Source organism: Vidua chalybeata, chromosome 6 (assembly GCF_026979565.1).
Source record: "Vidua chalybeata isolate OUT-0048 chromosome 6, bVidCha1 merged haplotype, whole genome shotgun sequence".
NCBI lineage: Eukaryota > Metazoa > Chordata > Aves > Passeriformes > Viduidae > Vidua > Vidua chalybeata.
This window is the reverse complement of record NC_071535.1, coordinates 51,996,052-52,018,155: the sequence shown is the minus strand read 5'-3', so window position 1 is coordinate 52,018,155 and position 22,104 is coordinate 51,996,052. Positions and strand designations below refer to the sequence as shown.

The 22,104-nt window shown below is 42.4% G+C and overlaps 1 protein-coding gene across 2 annotated transcripts in view; it reads left to right on the top strand.

Annotated features, from left to right (window-relative positions):
- Positions 1-22,104, top strand: part of DENND2B (DENN domain containing 2B) — a 151,770-nt gene that overhangs the window by 21,586 nt on the left and 108,080 nt on the right. For both annotated transcript variants that reach the window (XM_053944692.1, XM_053944691.1), the window contains exon 2: positions 14,289-14,376. The gene's annotated coding sequence lies outside the window, so the exon portion shown is untranslated. The remainder of the gene's footprint in view (positions 1-14,288; positions 14,377-22,104) is intronic.

The following is a 22,104-nucleotide window of genomic DNA, read 5'->3' as shown; positions in this document are numbered from 1 at the left end:
ACACATACTGTATGCAATTTGTCTGAAACATACTTTCTCTAGAAAGCTGGGGGAAAGGGAAGAAGAGGAAAGGTATAATTTTTCAGAGGCATTCTCCTACTGCTTTCGTCTTTCATTTAAAAAGAGATGCTGACTCATGAGCTAGAAGCTTTCTCCTGCATCAGGATAGTACAGCCTTATGGCCATGCTCTCTGCTTTGCTCCCATTTCAGGAACTGCACTGAAGGTAAGCAGGGCTGTTTAAGCCCCAGCATTCTCCTCATGTAACATCTGCTTTTAAGAGCAGAGCTTTGCAGGAAATCAGATGTGATTGTGCATTGAGACTTTTTATATTCCTGCCAGCCACACAGATGAGGCTAATTTGCTTCCAAAGGTTTTAATTGGGAAGAAAGCATTTTGATGTTTGATTGGTCCTTGGCACCTTTCACTGCTTATCCAGTTCTATTAGGCAAAACACAAACAGGTTGAAAACACTGAACCATTAAAAAAATAAATTGATCCAATCCTCCACCAACCCCTGCCTCCAAAATCCTTCCAGGATTTGAACTTCCATAGAAACTCACCTGTTGATTCTGACAGCATGGCACGTGGGGGGAGGTCTCCTTAGCATCAATGATAACCAAATTGAGTGGGGAGCAGCTAGTCACTCTGCTGTATGTTTTTTGGGTGTCCTGTAATTTGACTGCACTGTTGCAGCTTTAAAACTGGGCAGATTCCCAGGGTCCTGTATATATTTAAATAGCTGTATGCTCCTGGTCAGCTTGGGAGCCCAGTGGCTGCTGTGGTGTCTGTGTTTTTGTGGACACATTAAGGACAGGAACAATCATTCACCTTCAAGTGTCTGTCGATAGAGTTTCTTATCAGTTATTTCAGCTCCTGATTAGCAGGTGCAAGCAGGTACTTGTTCATCTAAAACTCTGGCTAAACGAACTGTGCCTTCAAAGCTACCTACCCCACTTAATGAAGCAGCCTCTGTTGGGTAGATGCTGTGCTTTTGTAGAGGACTAGCCCAATTTACCTTGTACTACCTTAAAGTTACAAGCTTACACCTATATTGCCTAATATGTGTTTGCTTTGTTTTAAATTGGTTTTACAGGGCATAATTTGTTTCCTTGATGATCTCAGTGTGAAGGTAGTGTTTACAACTTTATAAAGCATTAATCATCTGCAAATGGTAATAATCTGGTTATTCTAAACTGCATCTTTATGATAGCCCATGTATTAGGTAAACAAGTGTTATAACCCTGCACTGAGGCATTGAGATGTTTATGTGTCTTTGGGTAAGTCAGTGGTACCATGTTAAAATGAAACTTAGGGTTTGGAAGGTTTTAATATGTCCATGCTGTCACTGGCTGACTCCTGGCTCTGAGCTTGCCTCCAGGTGACCTTTCTAACAGAGGACTGCAGAATCTCTTTCTTCTGATGTCCACCAGTTTTTATTTTAAGGAAAAGAGGCAGAAAATCAGGACAGTTAAAAATAAGTTAAATATAGCATTGTCAGGAACCAGAATGGCTTTACTTTGCCAGAGGAGAGTCATACTTCACATGTGAATGATCTTTTTGACCTAAACTCAAACCATGAATTCAGGGAACAGCCATTTGTAGAATTGGTTAAGTCTGCAATTCACTGTGTGAATAACAGGGTGGTCTGAAAGAGAAAACAAAGATCCTTACTTCTCAACAATGAACAGAATAAAGACTATCAAGGTCTCTTGGGTTTTCATGTTGTCACTTGTGGTTTTTTGGCTGTTTTTTTTTTTTTTTCATGGAGAAGAATTGGTGGAGTTTCAGAAATACATTTAATCAGTGCAAACCATTTCCTATTGTGGCTGGCAGCTGTTCTGTGTGTCAGATGACAGGCACAGCAACAATCCTTAAGAAACAATTGCTTGTGAAGAACAGATGAGTACTGAGTTTATGGTTAAGGGAGAATGCACCCTCATGAATTACTGCATTATTATATATCAAGAATACTTTTGTAGTCTGTTGTTGAAGCAACCGTTGAGTGGGATTCTGCATCCCACACTTGAAAATGGTCTCAGCTCTGCCAAATACTTGAACATGTGCTTGAAAGCTGAGCATGAACTTCAGCAGCTTGCCTAAGGGCTGACTCAGGTTCTGTGCTGGTCTGGAAGGCTGATGGAATTCTCACAACAGCTCTCATGGGGTGTTTCCTCTGGTGGGAATTGGACAGCAATATTTGGACAGTTGGACAGCACAGTGCTTCCTGTGCTTGTGAAGTACAATGATCACTCCTCCTTCTTTTGCAAAGTTTATTACCTGGCTGGATCACTGGGGAGGTGGGTGCGTGACATCAACTGGGGTGGTGTTGATCTGAGGTGGGTTGGGCTATGAGTTGCTCGAAGCTTACCTGCTGTGAGATATGGAGTTGTGTGACACAGGGAGCAAAGTGGATGTGAAGAAAGCAACTGATGTTAATTGGTGTAGCTGCCTCCCACTAAGGAAGGAAAGCCAAATCAAAAGATTTGATTGCTCAGGATTGAAGGTGATTGACTAATGCTCTTGGTTTTCTGTGCCACCATCCTGACTCCTGTAGCACATGGCTAGCAGGGATGATATGCCTTAGTCATGATGTCTCACCCTCAATAGGACGAGATGTGGTATTATTGTGCTGGGTATGGATATTCCCATAATGATGTTATTTTTCCCCTCACAATATTGTTTTACAGTTTCTTTTTTTTTTTTTTAAGACAGAAAGCACTAATTCAGTCTCAGCATATTGATGATTAATTGATGTATCAGAAAGTTACTGTGTCAGGTAAGCAGCTGATCATGTGCAGTTGTAGGGTAGGAGATGGGCTATTGAGTATATCCTGGCTCAGTTTTTGTACAGATCACTGGGAGATCAAATTCACCATGGTCAGTTATTCCATCTGTATTGATTCAGAGTCCTAAAGTGAAGATAATTCAATGCTGAGATAATAAAGAGAAAACAAGTCTGACAGACATTTTGTCATTTTTGGCAAAAGTAAATAACAAGTTTGCAGAGCTGTACAACCCTGCCTTTGTGTTTGGAGAGTGCACATGATTTACTGCAGGAATCAGTTTGGCATAGCATAGCTGTGCCGATTCAGCAGGACCTACCATTATCTTGTCATGTTTTTTAGCAAATTGACTTTTACAAGGCAGCAATTCAAAAACATGAAAGAGAAATGTGCTGAGCAACCTATCCCTTCTTGTCCCCCCATCTAGTGTGTGCCAGCAAATCTGCCACAGTTGTGCCCATGGGCACGATGATGCTCAGCTCCCTTGCTCACTTGCAGGCTTTGAGCGTTCTGAGTGTCTGAGCTGGTGTGGGTCTTGATTTTATTATTGTGTTTTCAAACTCCCAAGTTGCTGACTTTTCAGCTAAGTGCAACAGTTCAGACATGGCTTTCTGTTGTGCTTTGCTTTACACTTAATAGGATTTTAGTGGTACAGCAGGAGTAACAAAAGCACTGTTAGCAACATTTTGTAAATCTCGCTGCTTTTCAGCTCTGCTCACCCACAGCTTGCAGTCTCCCACGGACAGAGAAAAATGGCCAGAAGGCAGTGAGGTTCTCAGGCTTGCCCTGACTAGCACTGCCTTTCACTGCCTCTGAAGACAGAGTATTGAGCTAGAAGCACTGCTGGTCTGATCCTGAAGGGCATTTTTGGTGTTTTTAAAGTACATATGTATTCCAGTCTTAACACTGAAGTAGCTGTAGACATGGTACTTCTGCATTCTTATATGATTGGCAAATGTGCATGGATTGTGTTTATTTTTAAGGGGTTAATTTAAAATCTGTAAAACTTTCTTACTTTCTAGGAATTTGGGGTGTTCAGCTCCATCTATGCCTCAGCAAATGACTTCTATTTAATAACATCTTTGCATATTACCATTGAGAGATGGCTATCTTGGAGTCCTAATCTGTGGATGTGCCCAAGGGTGAAAAAAGAGCAAAAAAGTAAGCCTGAGAGGAGGGGAGATGGGAGAAGGAACATTCTTTGTTTACGCAGATTTTTTGAATGGATAATGTGTGGGATGAATAGGGGCAGAGATGCTCCAAGAGCACTCTGAGACAGATTGTTTAGCTAACCAGGATGGATATGACAGCCCTACCCATCCTTCTGTCTTGCTCTCTTGTGAACTAACCAGTGCTCAAGCAGCACTCGTCATGCTTGGGGCAGGACTGTGCACAGCTCCTTTTTCTGTTCCTTGGGGTTTTGAGATGACACTGCAGGGCTAGTGGGGTTTTCCCTCCAGCTCCTGAGTGTAGCAGCTTCTGTCTGGAAGCTGGCTACTGCCAGCTCCTCGTGTTTTGACAGGTCCTCTGGCACCAGTGTGTGCCTGTGTGTGACCACACTCCATGAACCTGCTCCACAAACCCTGTCTCAAGCCACAGTGCTCTTTTACTGGAAGCCATGACTATTTCCTCAATAGAACTTTCCTCTGTAGTAAGTACAGGTTTCCCTTCCTTTCCTCTGCAGAAAATATTTGTTACTCAAAAGACCTCTTCTGAGGATTAGCCAGGCACACCAGAGATGCCAGTGAGGGAGACTCATCCTGAAGCAGCAGGTTTTGGATCACATTGCAGCCCATCACTTGTGTAGGTTTCGCTTCCTCTCTCAAGTAAGGTCTTAAAATCTTTTGAATGACTCACTCAATAGGAAAAAACTCTATACTAATGGTTAATGGGTCTTTCTAGCAGATGTAAAATCCAGTGAAACATATACAGTTTCTTTAGTTTTAAGAGGAACAGATGATTTAATAAGCAGCTATAAATCTCTTGGGAATGTACAGACATAGTCCAATAGCAAACTTCTGCCAGATTTTTCACTGACTAGACTTACAGCCTATGAGTCATAGCAGTCTGCTCCACTCTCCACCTCAACTGTCTGTTGTTTTGCCTTTAGAGGTGCTCTGTGCTGCAAATGGAATTTTTAATCACCTTCTCCTGTTAATGGGCTTGCTCTTTCATCCAGAAGACAGCCTCCAAGCAGTTGACTCTTATTCTCTGTGCATGACAGTGCATGATGTTTCTTTTCCATTCCCTAGCTCACCATGTGACTTTAAAATTGTATGAGGAAAATGTTTCTGAGGAATGTATTAATACAGCCTCCTAAATGGGCCTAGTAGTGGGAATCCAGTTAAATTAAAAGAGATATAGTCGGTCTCTTCTTAATATAGTAATGCTTTCCTTCTAGCAGTCTGTGGCCATCTTATGGAGGTTAATAAGTTTATTGTAACAGTAGTTCCAATAGATTCAGTTATTATTAACTCTTTAGAGACAAAGGGAACAGGCAGAAAGCAGAAAGTTGTTTCAGTTGCCTGTGTCTCATGCTGACTTGCAGGGGATGGTTGTGTTTTCTGAAGTATTGAGTTGCCATTCCAAAAGGATGTAAAATGGTGCACAGTGTTTTACAAACATCTTCTACATCGTGCTGGCCTGTTGGCTCTCTGTGAATGTCTGAGATATCTGGGAAGGGGGGCTGCAAGCTCTTGTTTTATTTTACAGCTGGTTCACAAGCCCTGTGAATTATACTTGGGAGCCACTGTACAGGAGGTGAGGAATTAAAATTACTAAGACTTGCTCCAGGTCACACCCACGTAAACTAGAGATAAAACTAGTGATAAGGCAAGACTTTATGAGGAATATTTAACCATTGTGGAGGCTTTTACAAGACAGGTGCATTGCAGCTTATTTTGAATGCATCTGGATGGAGGGGATTTTAAAAATTACCCACAGCATAGTTTTCTTTGTTTCTTTTAAATCTCACTATTTAACTAAAAATATCTAAGAAAATGGTGCAAAATTCTCACTTTGTCAGAATAAACAGGCAGTAAAAATCAGTTTCTAATTCTTCCAGTGGCTCAGGACAGCATTTGCATTTGTTGCTCTCTGGGACCATGTAAATGGTGAGGGGAAATACTTTTTTCAGTGGTAAGGATGTGAGGAAACCCTGTTCAAGTTTGACATTTTTCACGCTGGAGTGAGTATCAAAAGTGCATAGATGTGAAGCAGGGTGAGAAACTGGAAACAGCTTAGAGGCTGTTTAATGTACAGAATTGTATAACGTGACCAAAATTAGATATTGTTTGAAGTTCAAAGTGGGGTTATAATTTACTGCATTATTCCAACACCTTCAGGAAACCAAACAGGCCTCATGTTACTAGGCAAAGAAAGCTATCCAAGGTCATATACCTGCATGGTGACTCTTGTGACTCCTTGTAGGCCTCTCCACACAGTGCAGGAGGAAGCATAGAGGTTTTCAACACCATGCATATGTGCAAAAATAGCCCTTTCAGCTCTTTCTGGCAAACTGAGAGTGTTGCTTTATGCTTTCAGTAAGCACAGAGCTCTCATGTTTACTGATGGGACTTTCACACGTCAGGAAATCAGAAAACTGGAGACGTAATCAGCATGTCTGTTCTTGAATGAGGAATTTTCCCCAGAGCGAGTTGTGATGTGTGCTCCTAATGATTTGCATCTTATGGTTCAGACTTTCCATCAGCTGCTTCCAGCACTGTAGGCACTAACTTGTGTTTGCAGTGCACACACACACACCCAGCTGCAAGGGTAACAGCCATAGCTTCCATGTTTAGATCTTGGCATAACTCTGACTGGGGATGTCCAGTTCCTTTGGCAGCCTGGCCCAGCTGTAGGGTTTAGGTGGAGATGTCGGTGCAGCATTCAGTGCTACCCCAGATTAGAAGTTTCCTAGAAATGGAGGCTTTTAAGAGAGGTTTTGCTTGCCCTTCTTCACTGGCAGCAAGATCTTTTGCAAACTTTCTGGTGTGTGGTCTGTGCACACTGAGTGGCTGACACTGAGCCTGTCTTGTGGGATTTCACCACTACCATAGTATGAACAGCAAGCAGCAACAGTTGCAGGGAGGGAGTTTTGTCCATCCCCTTAAAACAATGTACATAGCAATGGGGAACATCATGTGACCACATGGACCTTATCCAGTGTTTTAAAGGGAAAATATCTCTAACAGTGTCCTGGCCTATGTAAACTGTATAGTTTTCCCAGACTTGGAAGAAAAGCACTGGTACTTCCCCAAGTTCCACCCTTTTCAGTTTGACGTGAAAAAAAAGGGTTGATTCTTGCTTTCCTTCTGTCTTTAAAATGGGAAGTAGTTTAGTGAAAATAAGAAATTATGCTTTCTCATGTCAAGAGGAAAAGTCTTATCTCTGAACCATCTGTTTTGATGAGAATGAAGCAGAATGTGTACTTTTTTTTTTTTCTTATGTAATAACTTCTACTCTTAGTGGTGAAGAAAAGACATGTAGGTGTGTGATTTTCCAGCAGCCTAAGTGTGGTGTTGGGACAGTCCACCTCTGGATATGGGGCTATTTTCAGAGATGTCTCCAGCTTTGTTTGGGAGAATGCACAGAATTGAGGAAGGAAGGATGACCTTGCTTTTAAAACATTCATCTGGACCTCGGGTGCTGGGAGCTGAATTTCAGCACTGGGACTGGCTTCCTCTGTGGTCTGCAGTGTGTTGCTCTGGGAATGTGTGCCACACAATGGATGTCAGCACAAAGGGCTCTGGAGCTGACTCCAGGAGGTCTGCACCCCACTACACTGCAGTGGGGCACTGCATGGTGCCACGGCCCCCTTCCCAGAAAACACAGTTGCACCAGTTCAAGCACTGCTTTGTGCTATTGGTGCTGTGCTGCACCAGTTCTGCCATTAAAGTGGTTGTGGCTCATTTGGAGGTCTCTGTACCACACTCCTATTGTAAACCCAGGAAGCACTGCGGTACTGAGAAACAAACACGGAGTTCATAAAGTGTTTTTGAACTGTCTGCATGGTCTGGTTTTGGATTTCTTTTGTTTTGCACAAGCTTGTCCTAGTCACTCCAGTGTCACTGACTTTCATTCCCTCTGTGGCACTGGAAACCAGCTAGAGAAAAAGCCTCATTTTTGGCTGTTTCTCATGCCCAAAATGTTTTCCAGAAAACCCCAATTTTGACTGACCCCAACTGCCTTCCAGGTTCTAACTCTGGCCTTGGGGCAAGCAGCAGAGCCTGATGTTTAGAACACTGTTGGTCACACACAGTTTCCAGAGGGCCACTGTGCAGACTTGCACACAAAGCCATTGAACTCATTTTTCCAAGCAGCGACGCTCGAGTGACATTTATGTGGCTTTGCAAAGCACCCTGAGGGCCTTGAATGAAAGGATCTGTGCATATGCAAAGCAATACTATGTTTATCTGCTCTATCTAAAGTAGAGAAGAAAATGCTTTATTGTCTGTGGCTTAAAATCTGCCTGCTATGATATTTATGACAGTACAAAAGACAAACTCTTTGTATCCCTGAGAAAGCACATGCTGCCAGTGGCTTTGATTTCCATGGGGTGAAGGTGATGGGAGTAGTGCTGGGCCAGTGCTTGCACTATCCATCCTCCCCAGAAAAGAGAAGTGGGACTCACAGGCATTCCCCTAGCATGTTAGCAGCAGTTCACAGGGTCTCCAGGCCAGCTTGGAAGTTCAAGTCATGACTAAAATAAACTGCATTAGCACACAGAGAAGTCATCGCCTTTTGTCCAAAGGAACATCAGGCTGACACTTTCTTCTTGGAGTCTTTTGGCTCCTAGCATTTGGAAGATAAGATCTGTCCAGTCAGAGGGGGCTGTATAAACTTCCTGTGAACTTTTATAGTTGATGATCAAAAGGAATCACAAAACATGTTGTCATTATTTGTCTATTTATTTATCTATTTAGAAGTTCAAAGAGTGTACAGTGCTATTGGTTCTGATTTTTTTCCCCCTCATGTAAACAAGGTGATATCATACTGGATGCACAGCTTTAGGCCCACATTTTCCATTTTGAGTTTAACTTAAGAGCTGTTTTGCTCTAGAAAGCATCTTTGCAGGGGGAAAAATGTGAAAAATGCAACCACCACCCATATTCTGCTTCAGAAGTCATCCTTGCAATGTTTTCTGTCATTGTGTCCCTTGCTTTGCTAAAAGAGTCTCTTTTCTTTGTTAGCTTCATATAGCCAGTGTAACAATAGAGACAGTTCCCAAGAGCATCTTTTTCTTTGTCCCACTACTGGGACAAAGTACAGGTAGTGGGATACCTTGACAAGAATTTGAAAAGTTCCCCTTCAGCTGGGAATTTGGTTTATATGACCTGTATTCCCATAATTTATGTGCCCTAAGAAGGACTCTGCCCCTCTCTTCCTGTTAGGAACAGCTAATCACAGCTTTGCAGCACTTGCTCAGATTCACACAAGATTTAGTCCTCCCAAAGTTATATTCTTGTGTGTTCTGCTTCAGTGCCATTCCAGGTGTGAGGGGATTTGTTTTTTGAATTGTCTTCTAGTCCCATGTGTAGCATCTTTTGTCACAGGATGTGTGCTGTGCACAAGGGCAACAGAAACTTGTCCTTTTATTTCTACTTGAAAGAAATAGTAGTGAAATGAGACAAATGGAGATCTTGCATTCATGTAGGGTCAAATCAGAAACCCTGTGGAGTTTCAAGCAACTCATTGACATCTCTCCTGATATGGCTGGTTCCCAGAAGAAGCCTGCTTGTCTCATTTGCCCTTCTGCTTGGGGCATAAATCCACCCTTGATGGGGATATACAGACAGATATATATATACAGATATACAGACAAATAACCTCTCCTCGAGGGCTTCTCCCCCTCCATCAGTTTTGGACCTACAGCTTCCTGTCTCTCCTTTTTGGGCACACCTGGTATGCAGCAGTGCCACGCAAGGAAGGGTGTTGACTGGAAGGAAGATGGGTTGCAGACAGAGCTGGCCCTGGAGAGTTAAGGAGCAGAAGGACTTATTTACACGAGATTCCCACCTTTTGATTATCCCTCTGGCTTGGCTTGTGCCTTGGCCTGGTGCCATCTGACACAGTTTGCAGCACTGGGATGTTGAGGGCTGGCTGAATTGGCTGCCTGGGCCCAGAGCCAGTTTGTATGGCTTGCTTGGCTTTGCACAGCTTTTCTAGCAGGGTGAGCTGTAATATGTGTCTCCTGTCATGAATCAGACCATAGGTATGGATAATTCTCAAACCAGGCATTCATATGAGTTAATTCCACACTGTTCATGTTTAAAGTTGTTTTATTAAGAAATTATTCAGCTTATTGCTCAGCAAATTTTCAGCATCATTAATAGATTTAGAATGAGGGTTGTGTCCCACTATGACCAAACAGTGTCTTAAAGCTTTAATTGCCAAATAAAAACTCTTTCCACCTCTCTTTTCTGAAATATATGACAGTACTAAACTGCCACTTCGGTAAAATATTCCAGCATGTATATTTAAGCGTATTTTTAAGTTCTTTTGAAGTCAATGTTTAAGTGCTTTGCTGAATCAGGGCCTAAAATAATAATAGCCACAAAGTTAAGCCACTTTATTTTTGAATGAGTGCTGGCACAGCAACTGAGTGCATGTCAGCTTCTTGTCATGACCCCCAGGTCCAGATCTCCCCTTAGTTTCAGTGAATTAGAAACTTTTTCCAATTGCTGTCTTGCACACAGTTGCAGTGTCAGGGTCAGACCCAAGTATGGCGGGCTCTCATTTGCAGGATGAGATCAAACTGAAATGGGATATAGGGACATAAAGGGATTGGCAGTGTCTCAAAGAGAGCACAGCTATGATTAGTCATTTCCTATATACATACTATATAAATACTGGGGATATACACACACAATTTTTTTTTTTTCTGGGTTAGTGAAGTCAGCACTGTGCTGCAAATTTGATCCTTGCTAGATCATTGAGGGGTAATGGAAAATTAATTCTCCTCTTAGAAGAGAGTTGTGCATATACTATAAGTAAAGGTTCTGAAATGGGGGAAGAAAAATCTGTAGCTGACTGATCTTAGGCTTTCACCTGCACAGTCCCCTTGCAGCTGGGGAGTTCCTATGTTGAGTCAACTCCTTTGCTATTATTTGCAAGGCTACAATCTACTTTTGTGCTACTTACTTGGAGACCACAATCCTAGCAAAACATGCAGTGGGGCAAAATTGAAGTTAACATGCCACTGAAGGCAGTGGAATGTTTAATCACTTTGGTAGAATGATACTTTTGGGGTGTTATCTTGTTATCTTGTGCCACTTGCTTTGTTGTTGTTTCATGTTCTTACACCATCATGTTGGATTGTTACCAATAAGGGCCAGTGCTGTGTACTGTTAAAGAACTCAGTGGTGCTATGGGACTGCTTCAGAGTGTTTGGTGGCTGCTGCCCTGCCTGTCATCACTTTGCCCCACCTGGTAGTCCACAGAATTCCCTATGCAAATGTGCTGGGTCTCTATAAAAAGAGAACACAGTTTTTGTAGTGCATGTGTGCTTTACAGTAAGAGCTGGCTCGGGCTTTTCCCCTTATTTCCATACCTCTGCAAGTCACTGCCTGGTGATGAGGAAGTGCTACTCCCAAGCTCCCTGCCTCTCCCAGTGAGGTCAGCAGGAGCTGCAGGCACTTTCAGCAGTATTGGGTTAAAAACATACTGGGACAGACTAAGTTTCATTTTTGCTGTTGAGTCTGAAATAATGGAATTTCAAATAAATCCATATTTGTTGAGGTCACTGGAAAGATGGTTGGTAGATGTGTGGAGAAGACACGAGGAAGAGCAGTAAGGTAGACATCTTCAATGGGAAAGGGGCAAAAGCCCTTATGAAGGGCAGAAAGTTATTTGAGGAGGAGAAAAATCTTAAATAACTTTGCATGAGTGTTTTTATCTAAAAAATGCAAAGGAAAATGTTACTGAAGTTGAAGCATCAATTAATTTGAATTTATACCTACCAGAGATTTGTGCTGCTGTTGTGGCTGGCTTAGTCTGGAGCTCACTTCTGATGCTGTGTTTTCACCTACTGAAAGTGATAAAATTTCATGAGAAGCAAGTCTGATTTTTGTTTTCTCTCCTGTTGCTGCTGATGGCTGCTTGGAAAGCATTCAGTAAAGGATCTCAGACCCAGAATCTCATGTTTCCCTTGCCAGTCTCCAGGCAGAGACTCCAGGTGTGCGTGGTGAGGGCTCCTGCTGTGCACTCACCCTGCTCAGTGCATGTCTGCTCCTGTGCCTCACGTGGCTGCTCCATCCCGGGGCCAGGCGTGGAGGAAGGAGTGTGTTCAACCAGTCAGAAAGGGGAAGCGTATCTGAAATAGGAAACTAAACATCAGCTGCATGTGAGTAATGGGTTTTCTGTCTCCTCCAGGGAGGTGAGGGTACACACTCTGATGCCTTTTGATGGCAGAGTAGCCGTGACATTTTAATTAATGCAAAATCAGCTGTTCATCATGTCCTCTGTTTATGATTTCAGAGCCTAAATTGTGTTCTGAGGTATTGATGTGCTCAAATGAAAGCTCAGTGAGAAAAAATAAGATGTGGGAATGGCTTTTGTTTCACTGGGATCAATCTGAACTACATATGTCACCTTTTGGCAAGGAACTGAGTCGGGGTGTATTCATGGGGTTTAGATTAGAAGTGTGCTTGTCTGAGGGCTTCTGTGGCAGTCACCTGCCCAAGGCCAAAGCTTGGGTCATAGTTTTACTACTGTGCCTTGTTCCTACATATTTGTGTATGCATGATATATTTTAACAACTTCACTTGCTTGCTTGGAATTTTAAACTGTAACAGAGTGTGTGTGTAATGCACAGAGCATTTTCAGTGATTTATGAATGCCAGCTTGCCTGCTCCCCCAGATCCTTGCCATATATGCAGATGTGGTCACAGAATGAAGTGCCACAGAGCCTTGCCATGAATGCTGGAGTGGAATGTGATGCAGATGGTTGGTACATACTCCCATGTTACCAGTAATGGGGTCTATAGAAGAGCTGAGCATGGCCAGCCATTTCACTTGTCCATTGATCAATTCCTAGAGTGGTTTTTTATTACTTCTGTGTTTTTGAACACTCCCTCTGCAGTGATGCAATGTAAAATGTTACTTTCCTGTGCGGAGTTAGCAGTTTCCCTCTTTCCCTCTTTCACACTGCTGAAATTGTGCCCACTTGCAGCATGTGATGAATTTACCTTAGTCATACACCAAATTAATTTTTCAGGACAAAACCAAGTTATAATTCCTTAATATTTGGCTCTCATGGCTCTGGCTGGGCATTACTGGTGCATTCTTAGCAGAACTTAGTGTGAAATTGCAAACAGCATATGGTACTTCCATATCTAGGAACTCTTTGATGTACTGTCATCTCAGCATTTTCTGGACTCTTGACAGCTTAAGTAGCTGTTTTGTTATATTTATCTACCTGTGAGTAGTCTGCACGCAGTTTTTGGTAGCAGTGTAAAATATACTTCAGGTATGTGCTTTTGTGTGATGTTCCTTGTTAGAGAGAGAGGTGGTTTCAGTGTGCAATCTGCTGGGAGCCCTGTCACTCACAAAATTCAGAGTTTTCCAAAGTACAGGCAAGAATATGCTCTGGTGTAGTTTATATGTAAGAATGGCTATATGGAGACACAGTTGTTCCCATGAAACATCTTGGCTATCTCACACAACCAGAAGAGTAATATGTTGGAACTCTAATCTCCTCATGTAGGAACTTAGTTATGTTGATTATATCATGTACATTTTCTTGTGTTCAACTCCCAAAATAAAGGATTTCATATTCTAGTGTTGAGTTTTAAATGCAGGGGTGGAGCATCATAACAGCACAATGAAGTGGTTAATAGATACAGAAGAAATTGATTTCCTATTTAGCTTGGCATAGGCAGCTTTGCAATTTTCTGCCCACTAGAGGGACTGCTGCTTATACTGCTCATTGCAGAACACAGACTCATGAAATCCCTTCAGTATCTTTTATGAAGTTTCAAAACTTTGAATGACTGACTGATTAAATCCTCTAAAGAGTAAGTCTCCAAGGTATCTCTCAAAGTGTAAAAACTTTGGGCACAGTACTCTTATTCTGAGTCCAAATATTTTTAAGTGAGTTTTCTTAATAAATGTTCTTTCTTTTTTATAAAGTATTTTCTGTTCTCTTGATTTATTAGTCCAGACTTTCCTATATGACGTTGGTGGGGATTAATTTGGATTCTTTTTGTCAAGGAAAAAATGTTGTATGTCTTTATTTATGTTTGGTGTAAGTTTTGTTTTGCAACCATGGTGCCAGTGAATATGGTAAACTAATCAGTTCTTGTATTCGCAAATGTCAGTGAAATGGGTTTCTCCTTTAACTGGGAGACAGCAAGCTTTGGGTAAGCAGCAATTAAACTTATAGTCAGTATGAGAAAACTTCCAGATGTATCTCTGTGTTCTTGTTTAGCCGGGGGATTTTTTTTTCTGTTTGTTTATTTGAGCTGCATGTTTCTGACTTGCCCAATTATCTTCTTAATTACAGAAACATGAAAGAATACAGGAAGTCCTGCATGACCTTATGAATACCTGTGCTAATTAAGTCACTGGCTTGGTACTGGGAGAACAGCAAGGTAAGCAGTCAGGCCATGCCAGCAGAATTTCTTGTAATCTGCATGATTGTATTTCAACAAAGCTTTAGTGCTTTCACATATCAAATTCATATAGTAGTCAGGCAAAGATAAATAGCCTGCAGGTCTGAATGTGATAGATTTACATTTAGTTCAAAGCTTTGGTGAGTAAATATCTTTTTTTTTTTTCCTTCTGGGGAAAAAAAATACAAGTTTTGAGTTTGTTTTCTCTTTTTTAGAAGGCAATATCTCTAATTTCCACAATCAATTCCTGCCCAAATCTCAGTTTCCTGGGCTGACTCTGGGGAGGGGCTGGAGGAGGGGTGGAATGTTTCAAAACTTAGCTGATGAAAAGGCATGCTGTTTTGTAGATGCCTCCCAGAATTGTTTAAATCTGTGTGTGTGTGTGTGTGTGCCCGCTTCTGAAAAGAGGGGGGAGAGAGATCTCCATGACAACTGGCCTGGCCAGTCTGTGTTCTCTGCAATCATTTTAGCTGGAATCAGTGCTGCAAGAGGTCAAATGAAGGAGTTATGGGAAGCACAGCAGGTATTAGACACTAAACAACTGGTTTTCTGATTGCCTCAGATAATAACACAGAGTTTTGTCTGGGAAATACAAATCTGAGAATGGAGTGGAAAGGGAAATGCTCCAAATTTCAGGTAACAAAAATTGCCTTTTTAATGTTATGTTCTCCCATTGTAAAGTTTGATTTTTAATTTTTTTTTTATTGGTGGTGGTGGTTACTCCCAGCCGAGACTGCCGGAGTGAGCTTGGATTCCCTAACTCTGGGGAATGATGTCATGCGGCAACAGTTGGATTCTATTAGCCAGGGAAAGAGGAAACATCCTGCATTTTTTGGTTTTGGGGTGGGAGGGGGGAAGGGAGTTACTTTGGCTCTTTGTTGAATCTTGTGCAAAGGCTACAAGAAGTGTTTTAAAAAGTTTGTAACAAATTAATTCCCAGAAAATACCATTTAGGACCCAGACAGCACCAAAGGCTTAAGCCCACTGCAATGATTACTCCTATATGCAAGAAAATTATTATGGAAATGTTACAGAAATCAGAGGACTTTTCTTTCATCTTGAATGCTCCTATATTCATCTTTAATCAGAAAGTTAATTAAACTATAATTAAGTAGAGGTTTTGGAGCCTCCCTGCACTTGGGATCCTTTAGTAATTGTTTGGAGAATGTGCTGCTATAGTTTCTTCTGGGTTGGGCCTTCTCTCAAGCGGCTGCTCATGAATAGATGATGCTGGCAGCATTGTTCTTAATAAGGTTTTCAGTCCTAGACTGTGTATTTCATAGCTGTAGGCCAGGCTTTCTGGGAGAAGACAGTGGGGAAAGAAAGCAGAAAATTCATAATTTCAGCAATTTGAAAGGGACTATTCTTCCCAGCTTTCCTTTTGCTAAATGCTGTATTAAACACTCAATGCTAGAGCATCCTGCATAGCATTTTAAGCAGAAAAATACCTAATGGGCGTATAACTGTTGTATACTAATGAAAATAATTAAAAACTTAATATAATCCTACTTTGCCAAACATCACAAAACCACATTCTATCGGCAACTGTGATGAATATATTACGTCACCGTTGTGCTGTTTAAATTCCCCTTTGGAGATGCTCATTTCTACTTTTATGCTGCTTTGTTCCCTTCAGTGCATTTCAGGCATGATCCAAAGCTTGCTAGAGTCCATGGGAGTTGTCCCGTCAACTTCAAAGGGCTTGGGATCAGCCTCTGCCTGAGAACTTCCCAGCCTCTGTGTCAGTCTTTTGACTGCAGGACCAGGCCACAGGCTCTGCCTTTTCTTTCTTGAACTTTGCAAATAGAAGGTCTTTTGTGTTTCTCCAAACAACGCCAGACGCTGCTGACTGGCTTCACGTGGCTGCTAATAGCACATGCTGGAGATGATGGTGATGCTGTTCTCCACTTTCTCCTCAAACCTTCCTGGAGGGGAAAGAATGGAAATCAGATCCTTCTATCCACCTCCCTCCCCACAAATGGCTGTTGTTTACAAGTATGTGTGTGCAAATTGTTCCTTGATTATAGGGCTGTGCTTCAGAGGGGAGTTCCAGGAAGACTTTAGGGAAAAAATGCTGTTGTAGCTGTGACCTACCCCAGAGCACTCATGCAGGAGGAGCAGGCTCTGTTGGAGCAGAGCTGACAGCTGTCATCTGCAAACTGAGGGCTCATCAGCACTGCTAATGCTTTGTGTCCACCTCTTGCCACCTCTTGCCTACCAGCTTGATTCCATAAGTAAATACTATTGTTAGCAAATATCGAGAGCCTGGTTTGGGGAAAAAAAAATCATCTCTTTGATGGCTGGGACCAGTTTAATAAGAAATACTTGTGCTATTTTTGACTAGAAATTAAATATCTGTGGAACTGGTGTGCTAATTTGAACCATCTCTGAAATGAACAGGGCTAATGCCTTTATTAATGTTCAGCTCTTTATTAAAAAGATCAGCTGGGCAGGGGGCCTGAATGGAGCTCACCCCACTGTTGTAGCTTTCCCGGGTAGCCGAAAGGGAAGGAGGCGTGCAGAGTCTGTCACTGAAGTCCAGAGCAACAGCTGTCCCTTCTCCTTCCCTTGTGACAACACCAGGAAATTCCATCTCTGTTTTTGCTTCCCACAGCCTACTCTAGCCTTGCCTTTTGTAGGTGATGGTGACAGGGCAAAAGTCGATCAGGGGATGTGTTTCCCTCTTCCTCAGCTAGGGCATTTGTCTACCCCTCTCTACTATGTTTAGTTCTTTATTTAGGGGTGTCTTTATCACCTAAAAAAAACCCGCTCCCATGGTCCCAAGGGTTTCTATTTGCATTTTAGTCCCAGAATGGCAGTGTGGGTGGGGGAGGCAGGTTATCTCCAGGTAGTTTAGAGAAAACAAACAGAGCAATTAGCTAATTGACATTTCAATATCGGTACTCAGCTAGACCCAGCAGCCCTTCCAGTGTTGCCATGGGAACTAGGAAGGCCCTGCCCGCCCAGAGTACCTGAATCCCCGGGAGCACCGGGAACTTTGTTCGTTACAATCTCCCTCCTTAAGAAGGAACACTTGTGATTATTTCCCAATTTTAAGGTTCATTTGAGGGGAAAAATGCTATTAGTCCCTGAAATTTCTAAGACAGACAAATCTAATGATTTTCAATGTTAGAACTGCTGCTTTTAAGTGCTTACATTTTACAGATGATCATCCTGGGAATCCTGAGAGATCTCTGCAAGGTGTTCCAAACTGCGTATTCCAAAGGCAACAGTGGGTTTTTGGTGTCTGTTTGCTGTGATGCAGCAGGAAGCCTGGTGAATTCTCTCCTAGAGTTTCTGGCTGAGTGACATTTCCCTTAATGGTCTCTGCTGTAGCATTTGCAAGTTACTTTGAACAGTGTTAGAAGGCATAATTCCCTTGGTCTTTTAAGATAATTTCCATATGTTCTAGCATTCTGAATGGTTTCAAATGAAATTTTCATACATTATGCTATGTATACCTTACAAGTAGGAAATAATAATAAAAATTAAAATATATTTGACTACAATTGTGACAAGATTGATCCATTGTTTTTTTTCATCTATTGTGAGAGTGAGCAGTTCAGGAAGGCTGCTGGTATAGGTGGTAAGGCAGGTGGAGTCTGTGCAGGTGTAACAGCTCTGTGTTCAACACAGCACCTCTGGACAGGTCCTTAGCTCAGCATTTACAGCTTTCTGAAGTTGTCACTTTATAAGTGCATTCATGTCTCTATTTCAAAGACAGTTGCTTTGTGTTGTCTGGATATAAATCTCCTCACTGGTCCCAGGTGTCCACCATGTTTCTGCCAGTGGCTGAATGTCCATATTCTGTCTGTGGATAGTCCATGATTCTGAGTTTTCCAGAGACATTGGTGAGGTTCTTTGGTGGGATTAATTGCTTTCTGTCTCACTGTACTTAGAAAGAAAGTGAAGGGACACAGTAGAATTTTTTTTGTTCTTTGTTCATGACTGTCTACAGAGTAATTTTTATATTCTGAAGTAAGTGTTTTAATTGCTTGTTTTATCTTGCATAGATCCTCTCTTCTGTAAATCCTTGTACTCCCTCTATCCATAGGCTGACAGCAGATGTTTGTATTGTCTATTGAGGTCAATTCCAGGTTAACTGCTACCCTGATGCATTTGTCATTATTACTTAGAAATACACTGCTTTGCAAATGAGCTGAGGCTATCTAGAAGCCTAGGACTGACTTTGTCTTTACAAATCAATACTAGTTTCTGCTCTTATTCCTTTTTCTAGATTACTACAAAGTCCTTTCTATTTTTCTTCTTCAGGAAAGTCTGTGAGACATTGGAAAAACCCTGTAGTTTTCTTTGTTTCTGTTGAAGGTTTATCTTCAGAACATCTGGTGTTGTAGACAGATGTACCATTAAATTCTTGAACACGAGATCAGTATTCTTCATCTGTAACCTTATGCCCATTATAGGTAGAATTAATTGATTGAAAACAATGGTGCTGCATGTTTGGTAAAGCTGCTCATGGTGATGCTCAAATCTTTCCTGATTTTCTATAAGTTAATTTCAATTCCAGCAGTATGAACAATCAGTTCCCAGCTGTCTCCTCTCATGTTCTATTTTTTGGTCATGAGCAACTTCCCAAGGTGTAAAATATGGCACACAAAAAGATCTGTTCTGTGCAGCTCACACTGCTGCACAAATATGGGTATGGCTGCCTTTAATTACAGCAAGAACCTGGACATGATGGCACTGTCATTCTGCTCTGCAGGGCAGGCTCTCATTAATGCTAATCAGTGATCTCTCTTCTGGCTGTGCATCTTTGATCCAGTTACTTTGCTGAACTTAGCACAGTTGCTAGTGTGACACAAAGCAGACTCTTGGCACAGCCCTGATCACAGAGCAGGGCAAGATCTGGCAATTTTCACACAAATCCATTATAATTAAGGCTTCCGGTCTGGGACTTAAACTGCTTCTTTCTCTTAAAAGCCTGAGAGGCTTTTAAAATTATTTTTTCAGGCTGAAAATGGACCCACTGCTGGTAGAAGCAAAGTCCCCAGGTAGTACTAGCTTTCGGCAGACCTGGAAGAAGCAGGTGCTGCTCTTGTTCCTTCATCAGGCTTTGCAAACCTGCGTGCTTTTGAAACAGAGCCTCCCAGTTGTTCCTCAGTTTCTTGTGACAACAGAGTCCCCTAAGCAGTTACAGGAGTGTTGCACAGTTGGCTTGCCTCCAGTGCCAGCTCTTATTCTGAATTCAAGCCTCATCTAACATTAATCTTCTCTGCCCACTTGGAGCCAAACTGCTGTAGTCAAGGGGCTGATCAAGGGAGTCCTGTTTCCCAATCCTCTCAGAGGCAGGCTTCTTCCTGGAACCCTTTTTGCCCATCCTGTTGCAGTCTGATGACAAGAAGATGAATTGGAGGCTAAAACTTCTGCATAGTCTGGCATCCCCTGTGCAGCTGGCATCCAAAGGATATGAGCCATCAAATTATCTGTGCTCCTGGGCCAGCTGAGCCTGTTGGTTTATGACCAGAACATCCCTCCTGTCTTTAAAGCTTCCTTGAAAGTTAAAAGGTGTCACTAAACATTTACCACATTTATGGGGCACGCTGAGGACAGTTGGGCAACTTTGACAATCCAGAACCTGTTCCCTACAATGCTGTTTTATGCCTTCTTGCTAGAGAGCAAAAAGCAAATTGAGCTGTAGCAGTATAGAAACATTTGCAGCTGCACAACTCACATTCCTGTGTTTCAGTCTCTCACAGGGTCATGCAGAACTTCTATTATTAGTTTTAAAAGAATAGCTGACAGCTGATTAATTTGAATGGCGTATTCCAGAGAGAGCTGTTTTATGACTGTCAAGAGCAGCAAGCCAAGAAAATATTGACTGATGTTAAAAAGAGATTTCTGATGTAGAGCAAAATCTTGTTTATCCAAAAGATTTGTAGGGGACAAAACCATCTTCATACCACCCTGCTGTCAACATGTTCAAGCCCATGCTGGGGGAGGTGAGAAGATGAACAGCTCAGCCTGTTTTGCATTCATTCCCTCACAGTTTTCTGGGAGAGTTCCCAGGGGTTTCCTGGCATGTTGTCACAGGGCAGGGGCCATATTTGCAACTCAGCCTTTAAAAAGCCACCTGAAAAATAATTTCAAGTGACTCATTCTGATGTTGGTTTTTGGAGAAGAGTCAAGTTGGTTTCAGAGGGAAGAGTGAAAATAAAACTACTTTTGGACAATGTATATGCTCTGTGTAATCAGCTGATGCTCCGGGTTAGAGCTGCTCTCCTGTGCATCAGACTGGGCTTCACTGTTGTACTGACCCTGCTGTACTCAGGCTCAGGGCAGCAGATGGGCTTTTGGAAGGATATGAAGGTCTAAGAGCAGACATTGGTTTTTCAGTGGTGTCTGATCACCCCTTTTATTTCCTGTGGAAAGCACTGCCCTTGTGTGCCACTTGTAAGCAAGACATTGCTCACAGCCTGGGCAGCTGAGGCACAGTTATAATACTCTTTCCCTGACCTTGGCTTCAGTGAAGGAGAGCCAGTCCTGTACCTGGAAATGGTCCATTTAGGCCTTCTGCCTCCTTCAGCATCAAGCCTCTGCTATAATGTTGAAATGTCACTTCCTTTCATGGGCCTGTTCCCCCTGACCTTCCTGTAGGAGACTATAGTGTGGCAGGAGCCATAGACGGTCAGAGTGAAGAGAGGCATGGCACAGGAAGGCAAAATCATGCCCCTAGTAATGAGATTTGTTACATGTAAAGTTTGGATGAAGGCAGAGGTTTAACTAACTGCATTTAGAAACACTGATTTTGTGCCCACATATTTGGAGCTCTTTTCATGGTGTGGGGGCTGCTATCCAAGCTGGTTGAGCAGAGAACCCCATCAGCCTTTTTTTGCTCCAATCTCAGAGCACAGTAGAATGTGCTGCCAGATTTTAGATGCTCTCCTCTCCTATGAACATATTATCCAGGTTTCTGCTGAAACACATAATGAGCTGAGGTCCCTGCTGTGGTTTATTTACTATTGGCTGATGTGTAGGGACAGCAGAAAACAAATGTAGGCATGACTCAGTAAACAAATGTCAGCCTGACTTGGTGCCATGTACTGCAATAGCACAGGATGCCTCCTGGGATCAATAACATCTGCAAGAACTGGGCATTCAGAAGGCAGCCCAAGGTCATCAGCCTGCAGCACCTTATCAGCAGTTCTCAGTGCAGTTCCTAACCTTGTGACTCTGATAATGGGTGTACTACCTGTTCTAAAAGTAGGGTGAGATCCTCAGGTAGAGGAAGGCAGTGGAATTATGCTAAAGGTTCTCATGATTTTTCTGGAAAATCTGCAGTTCTTGTTCTAGGTAGGGCAGGCTGATTGAAAAGTGGCCATCTACCCAGAGATTCCAGGAGTCAGGCAATGACTGCTTCAGTCAGGCTGTGAGATATCCTGAAATCCTGAATAAATTATTCTTTCTCCACCTCAATATTACCATGTACAAAACCAGGCCACATTAGGTGAATTCTCCTGTGTACCAGCCTCTTGCTGAACTGTATCAGGTCTGTAATGTCATTTTGGCAGCTGCATTTCTGGTGAGATCTTGGCTACAGCAGCAGTGCCCGTGGGCTGATTGTCTTCTGAGATCTGGCATCCCAGGAGCTCCTCAAGGACACAGTGACAGGACAGACTCCAAAGTGAGCTGCCACTGGTTCCTGAGAAGGGTGAGTTTTTACTACCTGTATTGGTGCCAAATGATATG